This window comes from Chelmon rostratus, chromosome 21, assembly GCF_017976325.1.
Source record: "Chelmon rostratus isolate fCheRos1 chromosome 21, fCheRos1.pri, whole genome shotgun sequence".
Classification (NCBI taxonomy): domain Eukaryota; kingdom Metazoa; phylum Chordata; class Actinopteri; order Chaetodontiformes; family Chaetodontidae; genus Chelmon; species Chelmon rostratus.
Genome location: NC_055678.1, coordinates 8,677,857 through 8,701,227, shown reverse-complemented (window position 1 = coordinate 8,701,227; position 23,371 = coordinate 8,677,857). Strand labels below are relative to the sequence as shown.

The window sequence follows — 23,371 nt, the reverse complement described above, 5'->3', positions numbered from 1 at the left end:
ACTGGGAAGAAAGATTGGAGAGCAAATGTGGGAGGAGGAGGAGAAGCAAATCTTATAAACACCTCATCTGGCCAATCGTGTTGCCTTAAAGGGCCAGTTCACCCAAATTAGAGACAAACTGAGAGCCTTTTTCCATTTCAGAAACCTTTCTAGGAACCCAGGAACCTTGTAGGTCTACTTTGTAACCTCAATTTAAACTGTTATTTCTCATTTACCATAAATCTGGACTCATTTCCTAATCTTCATGGTTCTTGAGAAGCTAACAGGAATGGCTTAGTTCATGCGGTTCCTAAACTCCCTGAAATATTTGGTTAAAAAGGGCCAACAGGGACTCCAGAAGAAAGCAGTTCTAGTGAAAACTGCTCACAGCAAGATGTGTGAACATAACCAGGACATTGTTCACTGACAGACGCATTGCTGCTGAATATTTGAAATGTAAATTTCCCATAATTTGGGCATCACAAATGGAATTCCATTCACCTCCATTGTACTGGGGCGTCGACAAAAAAGACTGGGGCAAATAAAACCCAAAACCCTGTGTGGCTAATTTTTCCACTTACCACCATGGAGGTAAGTGGAAAAATGAAACGGACCCTTGAAGGAGGTCACTTTACCACTCAACCTGGCTGATTATTTCGACGCCATTCATGGAAACAGAAACACTGTGATGTGATTTGTAATTTTCATGTAATTTGCCTTGAAAAAAGTAAATCACCATTAAAAGACACCATCAACGACAAACTAGGGATGGATTTTCAGTCTTATGCAATCAGCAATACAGAGAGGCTTTCTTGTGTGTCATATGAGAAAATATAATGTACGTCTGTTGTTGCAGTGCTTTCACCCTGGATTGTACCAATCGATACTTCACCCAAGGATCCATCACTCCCTTTCTATTTTCCTCTCTCTTTCTGGCACTCTCTGGTTTCCCTCTTGTGTCACAGCACCGGACAGGATAAAAATTAAACGCATCAGCAGAAAAACACACAAGTGGAAATGATCTCGCCGCTCCAGCCACTCGGGTCATGAATTCAGCTAACTGTGCTTATCACAGGCTGCCGCTATTAGTCTTAATAGCCGCGGTGACAACCTGCCTTGAGAGGAGATGGGCTCTGCTTCCCGGGGCTCACCACAGACAGGTGATTCTCATCTGCGGTCTCTTCATGTGTCATAGCGAAGGCAATGCTGGCTGAGAAATGTCTGGCGGCTTATTGGAGCAAAACATCAGAACCCGGCAGGCCATTACAGACACCAGAGCCATATGTTCTTACGCACTCGGCATCAATCAAGGACAAATTAAGAATTCAATCAAATGTTGATCACATTCAAGCTGTTCCTTAGCGGTTATCTTGAATGATGAGGATTTAAGTCCCAAAATAGACACATGAGGCTAATTCCACACATATTACATACTAATATATCATACACAACATGCTAACACACAGTATGTACCAATAATTCTTGTGCACTCCATTTGCAGTTTGTATGCAAAGAAAATCAATGCACTTATCTTTATTCTATACAAACACAAACTGATACAAGATGCACGGCCAACAGATGACAATACGTGTGCACTTTCAGATTGCTATTGCCAAATTACAGCTGCACAGAACCATATTTTATGCTAAGAATGGAAAAATTACTACAGTATGAGTAACATAAAAGAAGGTTGCTCATAGTCACCTGCAGAGAGTCATCATCCAGCTCTGCAGTGTTTTCACCTCTTCCAGCTCATAGTTGCTTCACATTACTGTTCTGGATCATCAGTGTCATTTATGCAGCTGGCAGATAACTTGATCTATAACATATATAAGTTAAGATTTAATACTTATTCTTTGGTATTCTTGGGTCTTCCCATTGTCCTGGATGACGTAACAAGACTACAGGTCTTTGTTTTGACTGTCAGTTTAAATGAATTCATAATAGGTGTGTTATAAATGGTTTCAGTCACCGGCATGGTAGATGGTTATATATGCTAGAATAACTATCAGCTTCAGCCGCTGTTCCTACAGAGATGAAGCCAGTCAAAGACAATCAAATTAACTGATTATTAATCACACCATTATGCCACTTTGCTTGAGATAAGTAATCCGTATAGTATAGTATAACACTATATGTGGTGCTATATGTGTACTGTTATTGCCTGTAATTTTGAGTTTTAATTGCTACTGTATTGATTCTATTTCATTTTCTTTTATTCTTACTTTTATTTCATACAGCTTTTATTATTTTTCGCTAAGTTCTCTATTTATCTGTGCTTACTTCTGTCCTTTTGCTGCTGTATCACCTGAATTTCCCCTCTGGGAGCTCAAAAAAAGATGATCTTATCTAATCTTAACTACACAATGCTTTATTGTGATGCTGGGAACCAAACACAGTGCTGAATTTATCCAAAACTGAACAAAAAGTGAATTGTTGAATGTATTGCAGGGTTGTGCCTCTATCTTCTGCAGGCCTTTGGTGGCATGCACAACAGAATTTTAAACTCTGTGGCGAGATTTTTTCTTGCAAAATGCTCCTTGGGAATCACAGATGAGCTTTCTTCCTAGGCTTTTATGCACACAGGCTTATACATTTGACTTTTTGTCAAAGAACAAAGTGTTTTCTAACATGTTGCTCATCTTTTGCACTGATGATTCAACTGTTTTTCTTGCCCATCCAAGCCTTAGCAGTGCTCCCGCGGTGACACAACATTATCTATAGAGAAAATTCTGACTTTTATTCCACAACCACAGACAGCAAAAATAACCTCTTTTTCACTACGGTGAGTCTGGTGGGCATCTGAACAGCAAATACAGTATGTATTACGTTGCATTTTTCTTCTTGTGGAGTTAGTAGCATCAAGCCAAGCTCTGCAAGATTTAATGCAAACACAATCATTTATTTTGCTCAATGTGAGACCACTTCATGACTACAGTATAAGAGGGAACATTGCCAGGGCCAAGAGGTGCATGTGGCATAAGAGCGAACTTCTTACTGAGAAAAATGATTTTTTCCTCTGAACGAAAGGTTACTTGCTGTAGCCTGTCGAGGAGCCGTGCTGAGTGGCCATTGACTGGGACACAGGCTGGCCAGGTTGAAGAGACGGAGCGGCAAAGTGAAAGTTAGGTGCCTCACAAAGTAAAACCACATGACGGAAGCACATACAATCAGCTCGCGTAGGAGAAGTCAGCCTGCATGAACACCGCTGTGCAACAGAAAACCCACTGAACACAAGATCCTCACTGGCCCTTAACATGAAGGCAGACAAACACTGTTTGGAAAACAAATGTCAGGACGTCTTTTCAGCCGGAATGCTTTCCCACGAGCCGGAGCAATCCTCAGCCGCTCTCCTCCTCCACAAACGACCGAGCTTTTGACTGGGACCGTGTCAACATGTTGCTCCGTTTAGACAGGGGGAGGGAGGAATTACTTTGATCCACTTTGAGGCATGTCTTCCTTTACTGTCAAGAGCCGGTTAGGGTTTATCGAGGGAGAGGAGATGCTTGTGCAGACACTCTGTGGCAATGCTCAGACTAATTTTTTTTGCCACAATTGCACTTAAAGCCCAAATAGGATGAAATAAATTATGGCTAGTTTGAAGAATTTGATGTTGTTGTAACTTCCAAAGCACAGTAGGGGTAGCAGAACCCGTGGCGACCTCTTATCATAGCTGAGAGATGACACTGTATTTTACAAACATGACAAAGTGCAGAGATATTGGGCAGAACAGCCTGTAGCTGCAGATCTGTGTGGAGAACAATGGGAGTCTGTGCTGATTTCTGGCCCGAACAATAGCAGGATGACATGGAGCCTGACAGACACACACAGAGCAGCAGGATCTACACTGCAGACAGGAGAGGCAGCTTCACAGAGCAGCAACACTGCCAAAAAACATCTCCTCATCTTCCTTTTTCCCCTTCCAACATCTTTTATGTGTTTTGGCACCTCTGGCACTCATAACTCAAAAGTGAACAATCAAACTTTGAGCACCACCATGAGCACAACCTTGTGGAGCGAAACAAGCCAGTCACTGCCAAACAATTGGGCACGAGCTAAGCGAATCTTAATTGGAAGATATCAATTGTTTCCATCCAAATTCAGAGCAAATTTCAACTGGCTTTCCAGAAAACTGGCAAAAGAAAATGTGGATAAATGTGCATTTCCATCCTCTACTGATATGCAAATATTTGGAGTTGGGCGCATTGAGATAAGCAGCTAATTCTTCAGTCAGGTATCATTACACCATTGCAGAAGAAGACACTATACTGAGATTATGCTTTTTGCAATATTTTTGTTGAATTGCTGGCACTTCCACTCAGGTTTTTTTTATGCACAAATTGAAAATGCGCATAAAAACATGGGTGGAAACGCACTTAATGATGTAGTTTATGGGTCTCAAACACAAATTACCTGCGAGCTGGTGTTTTCTTATTTTTCAACAACTAACCATAAGAAAAATCTGGGGAAAAACGGAGAAAAATGAATACATAATTTGCAGGCCAGATTTAACAAAAAATTATAAACATGACATGGCGTCTGAATGTGTACAATACTTAAAACTGCATGCATATATGTATATACTTATATTGCTGGCTGTTAGTGGAGAAACCAATAATTGGGTGGATTCATTTCCACATACAGTAAAATAGAATCTAAATATTAAAATCAAAATAAAATTATCAGTAAAACTTCACAAAAAAAAAATAGTAGTGCAAAATCCAGAAGGTGATGAAATCTCTTGTCTTCCATACGCCACTGAGGCGCTCAAAGTGTCCTCCATTATTAATGTCAGCTGAGCAGGACTTGAAGCAGCTTTGCTTCTCTTATCAATCATTCATTTGCTTTCCGTTGAACACACTCCGATCCTCTGGTGTCAAATCAGACTTGAAGTGGCTAAAGAACCACCAATCCAAAGTCTTTCCTTAATTAAACGAAGCTAACATGTCATGAACCCAAAACACCTGCTCTAAGAGCAGCCGCACTGACAATCCGTCACCTGTCAGTCATTTACCACACAACACTCAGGTCTCATAAATTACGAATAGGTTGCCAAAACCTATTTGTGCTGACTCCTGTGTGTGTCTTTGTGTTTTGAAAATACCTCAATGGTGAAAACTACAGATTGAATTGGACTGAAATATTAACGATGATGCTACTTTTATGATATAACAGAATAATAATAAAAAACACCTTCAGCCCGAGTCGCTGCCTTCTCACCTTCCCACCTTGCGTCCTGTCTGAACAGGATCTCATTTCGCTCGACAACAGCAGGCGTTTAGTCAACAGCAAACATAATCAAACTTTGTGGTCTGTCTCTCTGTGGCGCGGAATTGAAAGCATTTCGTGCAGAGTTCTTTGGTGGCAAGATCTCCAATTACCTTCTGCGTGCGAGTGTTCACTGTGCTGGAACTTTTCCATTTCATCATTACACTCAAGCTGCCCCCATCCAAAGCCAACCAGCAGCAGTGGCGGTGGCAGCAACACAGCAGACCGTGTCATCCGTGCACCGCGGGGGGATCCTTCCAAGCTGCAGTGAATTCCTCGTTTTGTCTGGGAACAGATTCATGTCTATACAAACCGCAGGTGCAGCGAGCTTTTTTCTTAAACCACCACAGTGAAAAGGGGGCAGGGCGACACCGAGCTCCCCCTCGGCTATGTTTGTCACAATTACTCGGTAGGTCAACTTTACCCCAGTCTCATTAAGAGGTAAAACACAGAGGCTAGAACACTCGTCTTTTTTCCGACCCCCGCAGGAAATGTTTCAGCCTGCCGCCGTGTGCTCGGAAAGCCACTGATACAATCGTTCCCCAGCCCTCACAATGGATTTGGGAAACAAGAACGAGGGATTATTTGATGCAACTTCCATTCAAGAGGCCAATTCAGCCCAACCAATCAATACTAATCAACGGGGAGATGACAGGAGATGAAATTCCCTCTGCTGCAGCCATGTATCATGTATCAGGACTTGGAGCCTGCACTCAGGCTCGTTCTGCTCCTCCTCTCACAAATCCAGTGCTGGGAGGTCAATTTACTCAAATACTGTATTATTTTATGGTACTTTGATGGTATTTTCATGATATGCTGCTTAATCCCTTTTAATCCACTACATTTAGAGGTAAATACTGTACTCGTTACTCAAATCAAAGATACAGTTTCCAGTCACTTTCCATATTTGTATGTTACATACAAGTCACATGAGCTCATCCATCACCAGCTTTAACATTTAACTACTTTTGAATATATCACAGTTTATAAATGATTTGTAGGTTGTAACTAATGGCTTTGTTTATGGTTAATACATAATTTATTATAAATTTATTGGACCAGCAATACGCCATCAGTAAGGACAACTTCTGGGCTGCTATATTGTGAAAAATGCATCACCAACTGCCAGTTTTTAGCTAACGTTAGCTCTCCATTTCATCAGGAAGACCCCTCACAGGGACAGTTTGACCATACTTGACCAAAATTCTTTGATGAACAACTTTTCATTTTTAACTGCAGAGTTCACAGCTTATAAGAAAATATGAAACCCATGAACGAAATCAAAGTATATGTACTTTTGCACCGTCTGTGCGCTACCTGCCCAGCGCCAAAAAGTTTAGCAATTAAGCTAGCTGGTGAACTTTGTGAAGCACTTAGCAACTAAAGAGACAAATATTTGCCTCAGGAGCTGGTGTTGAATGAAATAGAGATAAAAGGAGAGTGAATGTTGGACTTACATTCATGAGGTGGAGAGATGACTCCAAATAAATGCCAATTTATTAATGCTAATGTTGCTCCATGTCTATGTAAACATGTTAGCTAACATGGTCGCCATAACAACTTGCTAATATATCAGTGTTGCGTTTACAGCTAGCTGCACTACCCCCAACTGTCAATTAATGCAAAAAATGTTAAACTATATCCTTATTACTCCTGCATCAGTGTATCTGTAGCATTTTACTTTCGTAGTTGGTTGAGGTGGAGCTAATTTAGAAATATTTTATATAAAGGCAACAAATCAATTAAATTGATTAATAGATTGATTGCTTGATTTGTAGTTGTGTGAAATGGCATCACATTTGCCTAGATTGGATTTATCAATACATGGAATTCACTTGTTTTGTTCATGTATTGGTCAAACTGAAAAGAAGCCTAAAATTCTTAAAATAATTAGATGGAAAAAGCAGCAAATCCTCCCATTCGACAAGCTGAAACCATGTTTGGCATTTATGCATTAAAAATTCCAACTAAAGAACTAGTACCTTTAATTTGTACAGTACCTCAGTTGTACTTCTGCTGTGCTGTAGTGAAGTTTTGAATGCAGGACTTACAGGCCATATAATGGAATATTTTCACACAGTGGTATTGCATCTTTTACTTAGGTGAGGACCTTAATTCTTCTTCCACCACTGCCCAAATCTCGTTGCAACAACCTACAAATTAATAATGTACAGCATTAAGCATGTTGACAGCTCTGAAAGGGTACAGCCTGTAGAGGGTGTCTTTCATCCGATTCAAGGAGCAGCAGAGAGCATGAGCTTTTCATGTTAACACAGGAAACATATATTTAATGAGACAACCACTGCAAACTCCGCTGCCATCCTAAGTGAGTCTGACCCACACCGCAGCTCGGCGGCGCTGCCAAACAACAGTCATGGCAGTCTAGACGAGGCCGAGCGGCGGCCGGGCCGCCTGAAAGCTCTTGTAATGCACAAGGAATTTGGTGCGGTTTTCCTCGGAGCAGAGAGGAAACGCATGAGTGAGGGCGAGGAGGGAGGCAAGATCCCTGCAGAGGTCAGAGCGTGTCCCCGGAGGTGTCAGGGGAAGTAAATGGGCATGAGTGCAGAACACGGGGTTATACCCTCCCTCTTCTTCGCTGGGTGGCTTCGCGGACTCGTCCCAGAGCGCCTCAGAGCGAGAAGCGCCGCGGCTCCCCTCGTGCACAAATTGGAACAGGAAGCGATTGTCAGCTTCGGGCGAAATCACCACCTTATTAGAAAACAAACGTAAATGTGACGTGAAAGGGGATCTCTGGGAAGGATGGAAGGGGCCGCATGACGAAGGCTCCAGCTTGTCCGACGACTGTAGAGGCTGCTGCTGGTTCTCTGCACGGCTGGCTGAAGGCTGACACCGGTATCAAGGCTCATGAATATTCAGTGACCGGGTAAATAAGGCAGATAGCACTTGACATGTTTAACATCCACCTTTGGCACCTTCCCTCTACAAAGCCAACAAGGTGAAGCAGCAGAACAAATATGTTGGTTGTTTGTGGGCGGCAGCAATCCCTGCTGATGAATTGGATGGTTTTTGAACAAAGAGAATGAGTTTCAGTGGGCGAGCAACATCAAAATAAGCTGGACTTGGAAAAACAATCTGATTTCCTCTGTGGGATTTGAGTTGCTAAAGTGCTGTTTTTTGGAAACTGGCATTAAAATGAAAATATGTAGCGTTATGCCTTGCAATATGCTGACATTTACATTCTTAGAAAAACATGTTTCCCTCAACTATAATCCCTGCTGGTATCAAAATGTTTGCTCTCTAAATATTTACCAACCCAGAGTCACATCTAAAGCCTAACACAGGCACCTTGAGACTTCCCTTTTTTTTTTTCCAAGTGTTGTGTCCCAAAGGAAATGCAGTGAAAGCACGACAGACTATCTTGCAAGCGAGTAAACTCCACCGAGCACAAGACGCATTCCTCCAACACCTCAAACGGCTCCGAGAAAGAAAAAATATCTGCCACCAACAAACTGCGCTGCTTAAAATCAGAGTCGCTCCAGTGTGAGACGAGCGAGTGCATTTAAATGTGTTACGGCGACGAGAAAAAGTAATGCAAATATTGACACTTTGATAGTCCTCGCCACACTTATCCACTGGACCTGTCCTGCCAGAGCCATTTAACATCTGCTCAGTGCTATTCCAGGTGAGGGGGGTGGGGGGGCTCATGGAAGACCATTCTCAAAATCTATCCTTCAGATGTCAAAAAAAAAAACCAAACTTTTCAGAGCCACCCTTTAAGCTAATAGATCGGATGATAGTTCGTTAATTCAGCACTGACTGGCATCACAGGCATAATTCATGCCGCTCGCCATAACAAGCGCACGCTTCTCATACAGCAATCAATTAAACGATCAACAGATTCTGAAAACTGATGCTGATACCTTTTATCCATCAGCCAATCACGGTTCAGGTCTATAGGTTCAGGTTCAGAGCTTCGTCCAACAGCACCTCTACCTTCATTAACACTTTGCAGAGCAGGAAATGTTCAATTATTTCCTGTAAGTGTCACTTATACTTACTTACTAGCATTCAGAGCCGTTTTAGTAATTTTAACATTATGTGATTCCAGATTCTGAAATGTGAGCATTTACTCATTTTCTGTTTTGTATCATTGTGAATTGAATATCCTTAGGTTTTGCATGCATGCATTATTTTCTGACATTTCACCGATACAATGATCTCAAAAATCATCTGCATATGAATCCATAATGAAAATTATCATGTGTTGTAGCCCTGCTAGTGTTCACTAGAATCATACTGTCTTGACATGAGCATATTCTGTTGCTATGTAGTGAAAACATGATCCTTAATTATTCTCATATTGATTTCAGCCTGTTTCTAATAAAAGGTATTTGATACTCGCGATGGAAATATCTTTGGCGGCGTATCCCTTTAACGGGGATGGTTAGCGGCTCACACATGATCGCACACATAAACACACATGCAGACGCCATATATTCCCAATCGGAGCTGTCAGTGACATGCGAACACAAAGGGCCCCCGCGTGGAGCGCCGCCCGGCTGCATCTCTGCATCCCCGGCGAGCACGCAGCTTCCGAGTGAACTGAGAGGTTGTGTGCCACACATGCACTCTAACCTCCGCTTACAAGCCCCTCGCCCCACCTCCCCCCACCTTTCGCCGTCAATGCTCAGTGCACCCTGCCTCCTGATAAGCTGGTTTGCCAGGCTTGCCAGCGCCGCTGATGGCTCCGTTTGCACAACCGCTCCATTGTTGCTGTGCAGAGTGGACAACTGCACTTTGGACCTTTCAGTGGGGAAAGCCTTCTATTTTGTTTCCCTTTAGGGCATCCACTGTGGTTTATCAGCAAGCTGCCAACCACACACACTTTAAACACTGCATTAAGGATATCTAAGGATAGAAAACATAAACAGTAGCTGCAGCATATCCTGTGTGCTGCTGCCGCCGCCGCTGTTGAGTACTGTACACTCAGTTTGCCTGACTGCTGATTTTTCCGGAGCTCAAAAAGACTCATAAAAGGCAGCCGAATTATCTGGGTTGCTGGAACCTGATCTACTGCCGGCTGACCTTTTCCACAAAGCAATATTAAACATAATAGTTGGGCAGAGTTAAGTGATTGCAATTTATGAGTCGATTTAGCTAGATTTAATATTGGATGACAAATGATTACCTCGGTGAAGCAAAGCTTACATACACGAAAATAACCCCCGCCACGCACGCACAAGACTGAGCTTTATCAAACTTAACAATCAGCTCAGTGTCTGTCTGCTGCGAGTCTGGCTCAGCGGAGGGCTGAACAGAATTTAAAAAATGCATGACAAGAAGAAGAAGAAGAAGAAGAAGACGAAGACGGAGGAGGAGAGGTTGCATATTAAATATACACAGATATCCTCCTTTTTTTTGGCTCAAACTCCATTAAGCTAAAACCGATGCGTATTGAATAGATGTTGCTTCTGAATCTGGTCAACTGGCCAAATGGATTAAGTGTATCAAATCCATTTTCCTGAGTGCATTGAGGAAGTGTCAAAATGAAACATTTTCAATTTAGCCCCTTAAGGTCCAGGATTTCTTCATCCTGCTGTAGAACAAGCTGCTTAGCCTGCAAAAACAGGCTGCAACACATCGCTAAACGTGGCCCGGGCTTTAAATTAGCCCGACACAATCCACATATTTGATTCACTGTGCAGCCAGAACAGAGTTACATGACTTTCAGGCATTCAGCTCAGACTATAAAGAAACAAAGTAGCCTACTTTGCACACTCCTCACTGCTCTCTTTTCAGCCACATCCTCTTGGATTTTATGACTCTGGTTAAAATGCAACCATTAAATATTCATGTGCGAGGGCTTTCACCCGTGAAGCAGTTTCCCCCTCTCTTTCTCTCCCACCCCCCCTCCCTCTCTGCGAGCTTTAGAGAAAGTGAGAAACTTTTTGATTTTAACTGACAGGAGCTAAATATTAAAAAAAGACGCTTTGGGAGTTCAGCAAAGTGTAGACTACTCCTCTCCAATATCCTTCTCCGCTGATATGAGCCTCGCCTTCTTGCCTTTCATCCTCATTGTTCTTAAGACTTCACACTGTAGCGAGACCCTTGTAGAGTAAATTAACATGACAATACAAACTGTGGAGATTAATAAAAACAAATACTCACTCGCTGAACAATGACGTTATGAAAACTGATGGTTGACAATCATTCCAAAGAGAATAGAGCGCTTTTTTTTTTTAAGTCATCAGCAAAGATCACACCGCATGCATCATAAACTATATATTTCTCATTAATTTTTCACTTGTTGTCTTGGCTGTTTATTATGCAAAACATTTCCTATCAGCAGCAAAAGTAATGACACAAATAATTCACACTTTCCCTCTTATAACTCCTGGCACGCTGAAATCCATAATATATAGCAAGTTAGAGCGTCCCTAAAAGATTAAGGATGAAATTATGTCTTCAGGTGTAGACAGTAGCATAAATAAGGCTGAAATGTGATTTTGCTGGAGTAAACATTAGGGAAATTTTTGAGGCTTTATTTGGGTAGATGTGACTCGCATACAAATGGCGGGATGCAACACTCAGCGCTTCTCCAAACAAGCGAATTTTGTAGACAAATGAAGCAACTGCTCAGACATGTGAGTCTTTGTGCTCAAGGTGGATGAACACATGTGCGACAACTCGCAGCCGCGAGCCGATTTAGCCGCGGGAAAATTCATGAGGGGCGAGCAGAAACGGGGGCCCAACAAAAGCATTGCTGTGTGAGCGGCGGTGGAAGCGCGAGCGGCATGAGAAGTTCATTCATTCTGAACTAATCTTTTTAGTGATTTGGGAGTAACGGTTCGTGCCACTCACTAATGAATGAGGGACTGAGCTAATGATTAGGATATTTGCGATTAATATTGCGCCGGCTGCTACAAGCAAGCGTGCGGCCGATCGCTATCTTAAGTCGGGACGAGAGCGTGGAGGCCACCAGGAGTCCATCCCGCTTCAGCGCTGAGCAGCTGATTGAGATGAATCAAAAGGGGTTTTTTTCTTTCTTTCAACCGCACTAGTTTGAAAGAAGCCACTTGCCAAAAACAGAGTCAAACTTTCCATCGGCGCTCATCGGGCGTCTTTGATCGCAGACAAATAAGAAAACAAAAAGCCGAGGACGGCTCGTGAAACACGGAGGCTTTCAGAGGCATTCTTCCACTCTTGGAAGACTGCCCGCTCTTCTGAAAGGGGTTTTCTTCAAAGCAAACGCCGGTGACATTACCCATTCTCCTCCCAATTAAAATTTATTGAGAACATCCAGGAAACACTGCACGGCTAATATCATCACAACTAGCTTGTCAAAAACAAACAAATACAGCGATCACAAGGGCAAAAAAAAAAAAAAAGGAATCCTTCCCCGGCCTTTTGAGTTCATAACCAGCATCTAATCCGCTGTAATGATTTACAATATGACAAGTGAGGCAACATTTACTGTGACAGATTGAATGGGACCCAACATAAATATAATTACAGCTCACATGATCATCTCCACCTCCCTCCTCCGAAGGAGGTGTCTGCCGACGCCACACAAAGAGGGCGCAGGAAGCGCAGCCTCGAGCGATTTGCTTTTTCAACTTGCTCCTCAAGATCAGCTGATGCCAAACACGACAATAACGAAGCCACAAGGTATCGTGGATTCATCAGCGCTCAGAGGAGGTCTCGATAGCGATGCACTTTTTTTCCTGAATGGAGGATAGTTGTGCCACCAAATCCAAGACGTCCAAGGTCAAGCGAAACCACAGAGGAAGAGCACACGGCAGCGGGGGGGGGTTCTTAACAGCTGCAGCTAATAATTGGATGGAAGGGTGGATGGAAAATGATCGTATTGAAAGATTACCTACTAAACTGCGTTTTTAAGAAATCTTCTCAAATATGAACATTTGCTGTTTTTTTAGTCCTCTGTGAAAGCAAATCAAACATTATTTGGTTTTGGACTGTTGTTCATGCAGAACAAATAATTTAAAGACACCACCTGCTGATGTCTGATGGGCTAAATGATGAATCACGGAAACAATGGCCAGATAGAGACAATAATCATCAGTTGCAGTCCTACTTTTTAAAATTGTATGTTGACAGAACATCATCCAATCAAGTCAAATCTGTCCAAAACCCTTCTACAAATCTGCCAGTGAAATCAGAATAGTTCTACCGTTTTCCATTAAAGAGAAAAAGAATAAATAAAGACAGTTGCTGCACTTCAATCAAGAAAAACTGAACTTTTTTTTAAACAAGTTGATCCCCAGGTTGAAATAACACAATAATAATATGATGATAACCTTGATTTATAGAGCACTTCTCAAAATCCACATTACAAAGTGCCTCAGCAGCAAAATAAAACAGCCAAATCCAGAAAATCAACAGGTTTTCTAACTTCTAAAAACCAAAGCTACTCCATGTGCAGATTTTTGCTCGTTTTAAGAAAAGAAGACTTTATGGAAGATTATCTGCACACATGCATGAAGAAATATGTTGGAAGTACAGAATCACAAGAACGTGAAAAACACGAGAACAAGCATGAAAAGTCAAAATAGTCCAAAGAAAAGGAGTCGTAAACTAATTCTCCAAAAGAAACCCACTGTGCCCAACCCCCCCGGCCAGACCAGATTAGGTTTCACATTCCTACCTTACAAATAACACACACACACACACACACACACACACACACACACACACAGAGAGAGAGAGAGAGAGAGAGAGAGGTGGAATAAGACACAGACACTTGTTGAGACATTTCTGACCTCAGACCATTTCATCTCACTGACGATGTTTACACCATAAGTCAAGCACAAGGACATCATCTCTCTTGTTCTTCGTCCAAGACGAGGAGGATCCTCCTCCCTCCCCGCGACACCCCGACCCCCCCGCCTCCATCACCCCTCATGCTAATGTAACACACATTAGTGAAACCAGCCGCGCATTGTGCACGCCCATGGTGACGCGAAGGATGCTGGGTCCTCGGGCGAGCCACCTCTCTCTCTCTGTCTCTCTGTCTCTCCACATGCCAGGCACATCACGGGCGCAGCCTCACACCACAGTGTCTGTGACTCAAACGTGCCCTCCTTTTAGAGCAGATGGTCAAAAATAGCGTCCGCCGTCAACATTTTTGTAAGCCGTGGGACCCGTCGGGCCACACGCCGTTTGCCAAGAAGGAGTAGGGGTGCAATGTATGTGTGTGTAAAAATAATCCGGTCAGTTACAGCGTCTCTCTGCATGATACTGACAAAGTGAGAACACCCTGTTGTTAGGAGAAGAAAAAAAAAAACACAGCTTATGCAATCTGCACCTATAAATAGCAGCGTGAAGTGTGTCTGCATATGTGTCTCACTGTGTGTTTACATCCAGACGGCTATTTCCCAATTAATTAGCATTCATCATCAGGCTGTAGTTGTTTTGATATCTGTGATTACTATTAGTGTGTGAAACAATCTCCTGTTCATTTCCCAAAGCCGCCGCTGAGGACGGGACGGCACGCCGGCCGCCGGACGAGCCGACGTAAGTAAACAGACAGGATGTGTTTACAGCAGAGTTATTTAAAGTCACGCCAGGGCGGCGTCGCACGTGGCTACAAGCCATGTTTTTGGTCACCTGCACGCTGTGCTGACACACAAATGCACATTTTATATCCAGTAAAACTAGCTGTTAACCTGCATAATTAAGTTCAGAATAAGTCTGGCTACTCAGAAATACCCTTATTTAACATGTCCTTTGTTTCATACGTGCTAAGAACACAGAGCACAAACATGGGTGATGGAGGCGGGTGTCACTGTTCCAGGAGCATAACAACCATGTTGATTGGACGTCCTATGTAAAATTGAAAAATAAAAAGCTGTTGGTTTTTCTGTCTTATTTCCATTTTTGATGCAAATGCTTTGGCACAAACAGTTCCCATCATGCTTTGGGTGATGTAAACAGGAAGTATTGTGTTGCCATGGAGATGTCAAGTTAGCTGCAGGCTGCATTTTGGCCTATGTTTGTTTACATTGTGGCAAAGCAGCTTCTGCTTACACAAGTCACCAACATCCCCTTCATCAGGGTCTAAATTTGATTATTATGACACAAGATCAAGCTTCAAGATCCATTTATTCACCTGTAAAAACATGGAAGTTGAAGTGCTGATCCCAACCATACGAAACCAAATCAAATAAGGCTAAATGTAAAATTATGATGACTTTTCTGGCGATTTCTGGATGTTTGTCCAGGATGGACGACTGAACTGCTACCATCATTGGAACGAGTAAGACGCGGCACAGGAGGGGCGCGATTTTTGCCCATCAATCGGACGCCAAGGGTTAACGTATTCCACCCCATCCGGAGCCGAGACGTCTGTCATGGTCTTCTTTCACTGCCCACAGCTGTCACGTTAGTGTATCGGTTCTGGTCTGCGATGCGTGCCTTGCACCTGGGAAGGCGACCGCACACAGACAGCGTGTTGGAGTGAGGGCACAGTGTAAGCTGACACGCAGGCGGTGGGTGTGGCGTCGCTGCTGTCTGCGCTTCATCATCAGTTAGACTGTTTTGTTTGAGCACCGTGAGGAACAGTAAGACGATCGCGTCACAAAAGGGACTTGACGACTCGGTTAAAGCTGCACTGATTGAAGAGAGATCTCAGTCAACAGATGCTGACCTGCTTGATTGGTCAGCTAATTGGCTGGTCAGGCTTGTTTCATATATCACCTTAGGCCCTGGGGACTTGCAAAGGACATTTTTCACTATTTTGGACGTTTTATAGGCTAATATTAATAAAGAAATGATCAAAAAATTGTTGATAGATTATAAAAATGTTAATTTATGTGGCCTCATAATTCTCACACAGCAGCACTCTTGTGGGTGAGATGCTACTGTACAAACTGCAGCTTTTACCGATGAATCATTGCTGCTGTTCAGGACAGAGTTTGTATTACACTTTTATGTTTGTATTTGTCAGAGAGGTGACCAAACCTGGACCAAAACTGAATCTGGAAAACCAATGTTCTTGTTCAGCTTCTTCCCTTTAGGGAAACCAAAGATTAAACTACCGGATTATTTGGAAAGAAAGGGTTTGCATTTGTTTTTTTCTTTTGTTTTTCTGTGGACTGTGAAACCAGCTGTAAATTATTTCCACACATCAATCAAAATTTAACAATAGAGAAGCTTAAATTAGTCTAATTGACACATGGTGAAAAATAGCCACCATTAATGCCCAAGGTGACGCCTTCAAATAGCTTGTTTTTGACTCATCCAACAGTCTTAAACCCCATAAAGTCCTACAACACTCAGTGTTCAGTGATACAAAACTAGAGAAAAGCAGCAAGAGTGTTAAACTGTTCTGAAATCATAACCAGTAACATACCGACCCGAATCAAAGCCTATGAGAGGTAAAACCCATGAAGCCCTCCTCGCTCTGGGTCATCTCAGGCTTTGCCACAGCGACTATGCAAAGGAAAACAGGTGACATGCAAAACAGCATTTGAATGGAAGCCTCTCGTGTGTTGGAGCGGCAGCAGACGACGGAGAAACGGCGCAACATGTCGGGGATTTTGTCTCCTTGTGTTTCACATCTTGATAGCGAACTTGGAGGCATCTGACATTTGTGTTCGGGGCGGAGTGGAGGGGTGGCGGAGGGCTCCGATGGGGGGCTGGTGTTGCTGGGGAAAGAGATTACCCTCAGACCTTTTCTCTGAGAGCCAGAGAGCGGATGGGGGGGAGGACGTTCCCTGCGTATTAGTAAATCCCAGTTAATTTTCCCTGTCACAGAACAATGAGATATGGACCCCCGCGGGCTCTGTTGAATGTAATTCCAGCACTTGCTCAGAATCACCTTCATTACTCATCAGAGGTGTGGATCTCTCCCTCTCTTCTATACTCCCATAACTAGACACTGTGATGCTTCAGCAGAGCCCCTCAGGAGTCTTTCCAGCGCCCATTTTTTTCCTCATAGCGAGATTACACCTCTTCAAATTTTCCAGAGCAGCTGCCGGTTTCTCGGTTTACGCTGAAATTTAAGGAGGGAAAATATGTCTGCCATGCAACACCATCCGACGCGGCAGGTCTTGACAACCCTTCAAGGTTCCTGGGTTGGACCTTGTTTAATTTATAGATGATGAGGCTCTGGAGAAGCCGGATGTTATTCATGATTCAGAACCTTTCATTTACACTTAACGCTGCGGCGCCGCGCTGTGACATCATCTGCGTATGTTTTTCACAGCATGTCACATTCAACATGCATGAGTCCGCGACTGCTGGGGGCCTCAAAAGCTCCAATTAGGTCCATCGTGGGTTAAGACTTTCAGACTGGATTTTGTTTTTTTCATGACGCCCTCCAACTTGCCTGCTTGGCTCCCAAACCCTGCCCCGTGGCAACAAGCGTGTAAACAAAGTATCAGTGTGTTTTAATTGCATTTGCATTTCATATTTAACTTCCACGTCATCCAGACCTTCAGGAAAGCTGACAGCCAACGCACAAACAACCCCAGTCACCAGAATCCTGCTCATAGCTGAGACGGAGAGCCGATTCTTTTCATTATTCTTTAATGAACTGAATTAAAACTGCTCATCATTTAGAGGAGCCAGACACTGTTTGACACTGTCGCTTAATAAACCACTAAAACCAATAATCAGTTATCAAAATTTCCTGTTAATTGAACAACTGATTAATCGCCTTATCGTCTCATGCCATCCATATCTTCGGGAACTCTGCTGGTCACTCTGAGCGCCAACCACCTAAATCCAGCAAGAGCTGCAAAGAGAAAATGAGTCGGCAACTATTTGGATAATCGAAAAATATTTTTAAGCGAAAATGCTGAACATTTGTTGGTTCAAGTGCCCCACATGTGAAGATTTCATGCTTTTCTTTGAAACGCATGATAGCAAACTGAACATCTTTGGGTTTTGGACTTTTCTTGAGACAAAAGAAGACATTTGAAAACATCAATTTGGGATGTGGGAAACTAAAACAGCCATTTTTTTTTGCTATTTTTTTCAACGTTTTATAGGCAAAATGAAAATAACCATTAGTTGCAGCCCCGGAATCCCGCACATAATTGATATTATAAATAAAGAGGGAATTTTCCTGGTGTTCCGAGCAAGCGTGGGATCAAGCCCAAAATACAGTATTTAGACCTATTAATCACGAGATGTGTGTTTTCTGTTCCGGCTAACTTCCCCTCCAGCATGGCTGCAGCTGTAAGAGGAGGCAGGCCTATTGTTCAGACTAACAAGGGGCGCAGAGGTCACTTGCATTTTCACAAGAGCTTTGCCAGAGGGCCCGAGGAAGAAGCCGGCACACTAGTCTGTTTGGTATGGATCTACGCTAAAGCTTTTCCTATAAAGTCACATCATTCCCAGTCTATTATAAAGGGGGATAGATTAGATTAAGTGAGATTATGCAGAGAGGGGCTCCCTAAAAAGAGCAAAAATAACACACTCAGTGCTTAGCAGGCGAGTCAACAGTGGGATTAAGCCAAAGGGACACGTTCAAATCCAATGCTAATATGCACAATGGTCATCCTTCCACAGGCTCCGATTTGAAGCGCTCTGAAATGCTGCTGCTTCAAATTTCACAACACATCTCACAACATGCACCCGCGACAAAAATCTGACTTTTATTATCATATTTTGGTCAGAAAAAATGACATTAATCAACAATTTGACAAATCTCAAATACGCCAAAATAGGAGTTATTTGTCTCCCCTCCCGTCAAGCCCTCTCTGCGAGCAGTTTGTACAATAACAACTCCGATCACCAGCGCGACTGAAAATATGCACAGAGCGGTTGCACACTCTAACATGATTAAATGATGTGTGGTCTGGCGTCACTCCCAGCACCTCTCCCATCCCTCGCTCTGCCCTGTATCTCCCCGCTGCACGAACGCAAAACACACACAGATTCCCTTTCCCTGAGCTGTGTTTTGAAAATAGAAGCTTCATATTAACAGTCAACAGTCAGGCTGACAGGTACAGTCTGACCGCTCTCTCCGTCATAAAACCCCTCTGTGGATATCTGCGATGTACACATGTTGGCACGGCGAGCGTGTCACCGAGGTGGAGCGTCGCAAATCAGCACAGGCACACACATGAGGAATGCAGAATAACACGTGTGGGAAGAATACCGTGGCGTGATGTAGAGCTTATTTTGTTATTCTGAGTGCTGGAAGAGGCATTCAGATGCCTTAGTGGAGTGAAACTGGCACTACCACAGCGGAATAATGCTCTGTGTTTGTGCGCAATGGGTTGCAAGCACATGTTGCGTCATTTTAAAGGGTCACGAGCCATTAAAACTCACCACAAACGCTCTGGCGCTCCAAGAAGTCCTAACAGGTTGACTGACAGAATCAAAATATCCTGCACACTGTTGATCACTTGAACGCGCTTTATTAACATTCCCTGCAAACTTTTAGCTTCTTCGGGGGAAAAGTCGTCAAACCTGAAGATGGTCAGGGAATACTGGACCCCATGAAGGTCTAAGGACCGAAAAGTCCTCAGCAGAGTGAGCACAAGTGATGGGCAGAGAGCAAGATGGTTCGGGTCATTCATTAAGGGACTCACAAGCCATAAAGGCTGGGAAACAGAGGTTTAAGCTACAACAATGCAACATATTTTATAAAAATATCATGTGTGTGTTAAATCTTTGTCTGCACAATAACTAGCAACTATAGCTGCAAAACAAATGCAGCAGAGTTAAAAAAGACAGTATTTCCCTCTGGAATGTGGTGGAGTGAAGGTTCAAATGTGCTCAAAGTTCTTGAGTAAATGTACTCGATTACTCTCCACCGCTGGTTATCCGAAACAATCTCCCTGCCAGAGATACTGCAGCATCAAAATAACCCTTTACGATGTCAAAATTGTTCACGGGTAACGTTAAAGCAGGACTATTAAAAAACAAGTGCTGTTTGACACCAAACTAAACCTCATGATTAAGCTACTCCAGCTGTCCGGTGACACACTTTCTGAGCGCACTCTCCCCGCTCATTGAAAATAGCCATACCAGCAGGGTGATTCATCCCAGGAGTTTATTCTCTCCTGCAAAGACAACACAAAAGGGACCTTGAGCGAAACCTACACAAACCTCCCACAGGCTCTGACCGCGGAGGAAGAGCAGTCGGTCGTTTGCTCGCTCGCCTTTTTTTTTTTTTTTTTTTCCCTGTTAGAGTGCTTCAGAGGGCTGCTCGCCACAAGTGGAATTCCCAAGTCGAATCAATAACATTATGACGTTATTCACCATCTAACAGCCATGTTTACCAGCTGCTTAAGCACACATTGTTGGTAAAAGGGGGCTCGGGCTGCAAACCATTGGGAGAGGGTTTGATGCAGTGTTCATCTCTTGACTGTTTGGGTGTAAAATGACACTGCACACTATGTTGTGTGTCAGGAATATTTCCAGACAAAAGGAGCATCAGATGCAGCACGCAGATAATAATTCAGCAGTGTGGCTGGCGGAGGCACAGCGGCTCCCGCTCTGCTCGCAGGCCGGCCGGCGGTACTGCTGGAGGTAATGAGGCCTCTTGTGTGTCCTCTCTGATCTGAGAGTTGAATTATTTCCCATGTGGCACGGCCATTTCCAGCTTCCGCCTTTACTCTCACCTCGTCGGGTGGGTGGAGAGGCGAGAGCGAAAAGCTCCCACCCCGCACTGAAAACGTGTTGCCGTTGTCAATCCACGGAGCCACACACAGACCTCGGGCTGGCTGCAGTCCAGGCAGAAAGAGATTTGCCTCAAAAGTGGAAAAGATAAACGCGATTTGGTTCAAATTAGAAGCAAAGCTTTATTTTTTTTAAAGCTCTATTTTTAGAGTTTGTTCTCTAATCTGTGCCAGAAGCAGCTCCGTGTCCTTTTACCGTTTTATTCTGCCTCCCCGTGTGCTGACGTTCCTCAGTGGTCAGTCTCAGAGTTAATAAATGGGCTACTTCAGCACCCAGACGCACGTGCTGGGTTGCAGATCTCTGTTTCAATGTGTCTTTTGTTTGACGGCTGGTGTTTCAACATCCTCAACTTGAATAGAAGAAGGTCAGCCTGGTGGGGTCTGCCCCATGGTTATTCAGGAGCCCAACCTGGGGCCCCACAGAGGTGGGGTGACTGGGAGGGAGGGGATGGGGCAGAAAACCTCCTACTCTGTCTGACACCACCCTAGTCTATGAAGCCACTGGAAGTTTGAAGTTCCACCCCCCCCCTCCACCCAGCACAAGCAGAGCTCAATCAGCGTTTAATCACACGTGCCATCGAGTGCTCGTGATGCAGGCAGACTGCAAGGTGGCACATGCAGGGATGTGAGTGAAGAGCATTCAAAGGACCAGGTGCATAAAAATGGCAGCTTCCTAGTTTGACATCCTCTCCCGTCCCGCATCACGGCCACATCTGAAAGTTTTACAGGCGGCTGAATGGAGGAGCCTGTCAGTCAGGCGGCTGTTAAACCCAACCAGACCCTTCGAGCTGCACGACAGAAGCGCACACAAAGCGGCTGCGGCCGCCCAACGACCGGCAACACCACCACAGAAGTTTTGCAGCTGGGTCCGGGCAGCCTGCTCCACGCAGGACGGATCTGGATGCTGCAGCAGACAGCTGAAGGCAGACGCGAAGAGAATGAACTTTTCAGCAGCATAACAAAAACAGGAAGAGCTTCTCCTGGACGTCTCACCAGAAAAAGACGAAAAACATCTGCACGTGTGTTTGTTTGCCTGCTCGATGCGCCCAAACTGGGATTTTCAGAAGCAAGCAGAAGAAGAAACACAGCATGTGCATATGTGAGAAGCACACAAACACACACACACACACACTCTTCCATTGACAATGGTTAGGAGGCAGATGAGGGAGTCTAGCTTACTTTTTCCACTTGGCCATGCTGTTTGCTTCCTGGGCAGATGTACAGCAAGTGGAAATGAAACCAGCTCTATATGAGAGGCCCCCTCAATCCCAACTGGTTATCCAGACAGCAGGAGTCTGGGGAGTCAACTTGTTAAACCCTTGTGAGACAGCAATGACCTACAGCAGCAGGATGGCTCCAGGCTGTGACATAAATACACTGATATTTAAACAGTATACACACGTGCTGCTGTTACCAAAGTTCAGAAATAAACATTCAGCGTGACATTTGATGAATAATCCGCGCAGTGACCGCTGCCTCGCCGTGTCCACAGTCATTCTGCAGCTTGCGTGAATCCCCTCGCAGCACCGTTAAACCCACATTGGGCAAACCATGTGCTTTGTGCACATCAGAAGCCAAAGGTACAAAAAAAGCAAGACCTACCTCTAAACCTTGCACACACACACACACACACACAGGCTCACACAGCGCGGCATGATTCATTCTGCAAGCAAAACGCACACAGGCTGCTACAATGTAGCCTCCAAGCCCCGACGCTTTGGAGATCAACGCGGCATCTGTTACCAACGAAATGCACAACCTGCTCAACAGCCCGCCGGTTCAATCCCGACGGCGCACGGCGCACTGATAGTAAATAAAAAGCCGCGGTTGATTATCAGAGGCTCCGACGCGCACCTCACTGCCACTTCAAGTGGTCACTCTATTGTTGAGAAACAATCTGAGCCAAAGTGGAAACAAAACCTTCCCGAGACAAGCGCCTCGCAGCGCCGCACCGGGAGAAAGCAGCGTTAAGTTTGCAGTTACTCACCGGGTTATTAAGCGGAGAAAGTCCTCGGTAATTTTCGGCTCTTGTTTTTAAATATCTTCCCCCCTCACGGCCACTGAGAATGGGCTCAACGTCAGTGGGTGAGTAACTGAACAGACTCGGAGAGAGCGCAGTAAGTTGAAGTGTCAAATTACATCGGCTATTCTATTACCAAAGGGACCCGTGCTCGGTGGCTGCTGACAAAATGTGTCGCGGATTCCTGCGCGGAGACGCCGTCAGGACGAGAGCCGGGAGCGGAGCCGGACTCCGTCGCTGCGCTCAGCAGCCATCTGGTGCACTGGATCTGCTGGAGAGACCCGCTCCGAGGGTGCTACCGACCGGGTCCAGCACGAACACATAGTCCGGAATTTAGACGAATTTTAAATTTTAAAAGGGGGGCCCACATGAAGTAGTCCCGCAAATCAAAATGGGTATTTTATTTAGTATCTGCTCATTGATTAAAGGGTTATTCAGTGCAATTTAAAATGAATTATTTATCATAATGGCAGCTTAAAGTAACATG

The 23,371-nt window shown here is 44.1% G+C and overlaps 1 protein-coding gene across 2 annotated transcripts in view; it reads right to left on the bottom strand.

The window, feature by feature from the left end:
* The window catches only part of LOC121624762 (zinc finger MIZ domain-containing protein 1-like), a 115,763-nt gene extending 92,796 nt beyond the window's left edge, over nt 1-22,967 (bottom strand). For both annotated transcript variants that reach the window (XM_041962630.1, XM_041962632.1), the window contains exon 1: nt 22,852-22,967. The gene's annotated coding sequence lies outside the window, so the exon portion shown is untranslated. The remainder of the gene's footprint in view (nt 1-22,851) is intronic.
* Nucleotides 22,968-23,371: the final 404 nt, after the last annotated feature.